The sequence below is a fragment of the Triticum aestivum genome, chromosome 3A (genome assembly GCF_018294505.1).
Source record: "Triticum aestivum cultivar Chinese Spring chromosome 3A, IWGSC CS RefSeq v2.1, whole genome shotgun sequence".
Lineage (NCBI taxonomy): Eukaryota > Viridiplantae > Streptophyta > Magnoliopsida > Poales > Poaceae > Triticum > Triticum aestivum.
Window position 1 is genome coordinate 111,253,374 of NC_057800.1, and position 4,244 is coordinate 111,257,617.

General features: G+C 43.9%; 1 pseudogene; it reads left to right on the top strand.

The window, feature by feature from the left end:
* Positions 1 to 1,514: 1,514 nt before the first annotated feature.
* On the top strand, positions 1,515 to 3,557 carry LOC123058080 (uncharacterized; annotated as a pseudogene).
* Positions 3,558 to 4,244: the final 687 nt, after the last annotated feature.

Consider the following 4,244-nt stretch of genomic DNA (forward strand, 5'->3'; position numbering starts at 1 on the left):
TCAGTAATTTGGCCATTATAATATCAACTCTTTTTCTCGCAAAATAAATAAATAAACATGATGACTGCTACTCGTATATTTAGAGTGAGTTGGGATTAGTAAATATGAAAGGTGCATAAGTTTTGGTTGTTACATCTAAGAGATAGACAGGAGGTCTTGTGTTCAATTCTCACAATGTTGATTTATTTTGACCCAACTATTTTTCGCGGTCTCTCTATGAAAGCTCATAAAAGGCCTATCAACATGCAAATAACTGGCCCAGATCATTTAATGTGTGTAAACCAAATGTAAAGGACTAAACCAAACCAAGAATACCTATTCCCTTTAATAGTAGGTATAGATTTCCAACCGGGATGGGATGGTTCTAGAACATTTCTTGAACTATTTTTCAATCTTTTCTTCCAGTTCTTTTCGTTCTTTTCCTTTTCCTTTTTGTTTCTCTTCCGCTTTTTGGTCTATCTTTTCTTTTCCTTCTTTGCTTGCTATTTTCTTTCCTTTTTCTTATTATCTTCCATTTTTGCGATCAACTTTAAAATATTTGAATATTTTTTTTCAAATCATGAACATTTTTTAAATTCCTGAACATTGTTTATAAATTAATGAATATTGTCTGAAATCTTAAACTCTTTTCAAATTCATGAACATTATTGAAATTGTGAACTTTTTTGGAACTCAATTTTTTTTAAAAAAAATTGGGAACAATGTTTTTAATTCACAAACATTTTTCGAATCAGAGAACATTTTTTAAACAGATGATTTTTTCAAAAGAAATTGGATCAATTCTTGAAACCGCGATTTTTATGTTTTTTGTGATTTTAAAAAGTCGTGAATTTTAATTATTCATGATATTTTTCTCAAATTCATGAACATTTTCTGTATAGGCGAGCATTTTTTAATATGCAATTATTATTTTTCCAAATCACGAGCACTTTTCAAAATCATGAGCATTTTTTTCTTAAGTTACCACAATTTTATGATTTGTTGAGAATTGTTTTCTAAATTATTCATTATTTAGAAATTTGAAATTTTTTGGAATCCCGAATTATTTTAAGAAAAAAAGAAAAATAAACAGGGGGCCTACCGCGTCGCGCATGGGCCGATCTAACTAGGCGCCCGCGTCCTCCTCGGGCACGCAGGTCGCCAAATAGGACCTCCCGGCCGAGAAACAAAAAGGCCGAGTAGTACTTTTTTTTGAAACTCACATCATTACTTTATTTAAAGCTCCCAGCTAGGAATTTCGTCTGATACAACCTGCAAAATGCAGTCTGGTGGTTCTTGTAACCAAACCTTACAAACGTTATTTGCCGCTCCATGCCTAGCTAACCGATGTGCAGCAACGTTAGCAAATCGGCTAGCCCATGTGATCTTCCAGCGTTCTCTTGAACCCAGGATCTGCTTAACCTCCTCTATGATCGGTCCCAGCTCAGATAGATCCTTCTCCTTGTTCCTCAGCTTGCAAACAATCTCCGTCCATTTCAATGTGAAGGTTTTGTATATTGAGCTCTGCTGCGAGTTGTGCTGCTCTTCTACATGCATATAGTTCTGCTCTTGCCGGGTCCTTGCATCTAGGGTAAGCATGGCACGATCCTCCCAAGAAAGCCCCCTCCTGATTCCTGAACACCACTCCAGCGCCTCCCATCTCCCCTACCTTGGACAGAGCACCATCCACGTTTGCCTTAATCCGAGTAGTACTTGTATACGTGAATCAATCGTTAACTTACTAGGTTTAACTAAAAAAAAAAAAAAAAACTTACTAGTAGGCATATAATGAGGTATTCACCCCCTTGTTCTCCTCACCAGCCCCCGTTCCCCTCCCTCGCCTACTCCAATCGCCCTGATCTGGATCGGGGTGTTACAACCTGCGGCGGCGGAGTAGGTAGGATGCCGAAGCGAGCGGCCTCCCGAGCGCCGATCCGCTGCCGTCGACGGAAGCGTCCGAGATTACCTCACGATCCGTCTCGCCCCGCGTTCGAGGCGCAGATCCGATCTCGGGGAATCAAGCGAAAGAGCGATGTGGTTGAAGCTTGCTCCTCAACCGCTCAGACGAACACTTGTTGGGGATCAAAGCGCGTGCGCACCGCCCTCAGTTCTACTACTACGCCTGCGCTCTCCGTCCGCTCCCTAACCCCCTACCCCAAGTGGTGGTGGCGGAGTTTACATCTGCTGTTATTATTCTCCAGTCCAAAGGCGCTTTCCGGCCTTGACAGGCGCGTCCATCTAGCAGTTGATTTTGGTCGAGATTACTGTTGGAATCACACCCGTTTATTCGGATCTCAATCTGATTCATTCAGTAGCTGGGGAAGGAGGGACTGGCCGAACATTGGCGGGGACGGGCCGGCCGGCCTGATTGCGGAGCTCGTCCTCGCCAACGACGTGGCCGACTACATCCGCTTCCGCGCTGTGTGCCCGCCGTGGCGCCGGTCCTCGCTGGACCCACGCTTGGTAGGTGGCCTGGATGGCCGCTTTCTCCCCCGGCGTTGGATCATGCTTGACAAGGCCATCGCTACCAGTCCCTGCTGTTACGGGCTGTTCAATATCTCCACCGGTGAGTGCATTAAGACGGACCTCCCGGAGCTTGCGGAGCACAAGTTGCTCGCGCTCATCCCCGAGGGTCTCCTCCTGCTGCTCCACGAGCCCCACCCTCCTTGCCCGTCTTCTTAACCCGCTCACACGCCAGCTCACCGACCTCCCGCCGGTGACCGCGCTGCTGACGCCGGAGCAGCAGCGAGTTTGGCGCTCAGGTGTTGGGTTAGGAGACACCATCTGGGTGTGTGGTGCTGGTCTTGCCGACGCCTCCATAGTGGTTGTCTGTTTTCGTCGCCCTAAGGTGACAGCCATCGCTAAACCTGGCGATGAATGCTGGACTGTTGTCGACAACAGATACATTGATTCTACTTTGCCCTTCGCAGGGCGTTTCTACTGCACCGTGGGCAGAAGTGTCATGGTGTTGAACAACTGCCTCAGATCAGAAACTGGTGACCGCTGTTCAGCAGAGCAAGCTGCTTAAATTTGACCAAATGTCTGGCAGCCTTCACCTTGTCGACAATGGTGGGGAGCTGATGCTGGTGCACAGAATGCTGCGCCCAAGCAATGATATGCAAGGTGCAGAATACAAGATGGAGCACGAGGTTTACAGGGTGGATTTGAATGCCAGGGAGTTGGTCCTGGTCAAGGGCTTGGGTGGGCGGGCCGTGTTCATTGGCAGGCGCCGTGCCATCTCTATACCTGCAGAGGCGTTTCCGTCCATCTCAGCCGATACTCTCTACTTGGGTTTTGATTGCCATGAAAAGACCACGATGAACCAAATTGATGGATACAATGTTAAGGATGGAAGCAGTGAGCCACACTTTGATACGGTGCACCCGTATAGCTTGGTCGACTGCCTCTCGCGCTGCATCCAAGGCATCGGTGAGCATGTAGCCTGAGCTCATTGATCCATGGTTGTTTGGTACAATAATCTGAACCTTATCTTTACTGATCTGTAGTCTCGTGCCATGGAACGGTCTGTACCCCAAATAATAATTTATGAATCATTGATGCGCTTACGCGCTTACTTATATTTGCCATCACATTTTATTGTGTATACTGCTGTACTTGCCTTAATTATATATGTTGCAACGCACGTTGTTCTCAACTAACAAACTACATTAGCCATAATAATTTCTGACCGAGTATAGGATAACATGATAATATATTTAGAAATTTCAAAGTTCCATGCAAAGTTCTAATTCCTGACCTCAATGAATGATTGGAATAATAATTTTCATTAATCAAAACGCCTTGTGTATCCAAATTCTTATATTTTTGACATATGTTGCCAAAATGCACATTTTCCCCAATGTAAGATGCAGCAAACAGTTATAATACAATTAAGTATTATTACAATCTAGTGTCGTTCACAAAAAGTGACAATTGGCCATCGTGATTTCTAAAAAGGAAGTCGTTCTCAGAATGCTGCAAACTCTAGTAGGACTGAAAGATTGGCTGTTCCCTAGTGTTGTGCTTGTCTGAAAGCACAAAAAGTGACCTTGATTGTGAACATAAATAATTCAGCAAATAAAAACTACAGTGATAAATTGCATAACTATTCTTAGTATTCACTGAACGAAAACATGAATATACAAACTTGTACCACTAACTTAAGTACTTGATGCATTTCTCAAAAGCTGCAAGAATATGACAAATATCCCTCTTCCCCCTATGTATTGTTACCACATTCACAAACAGTATGTCTTTTACTTTTT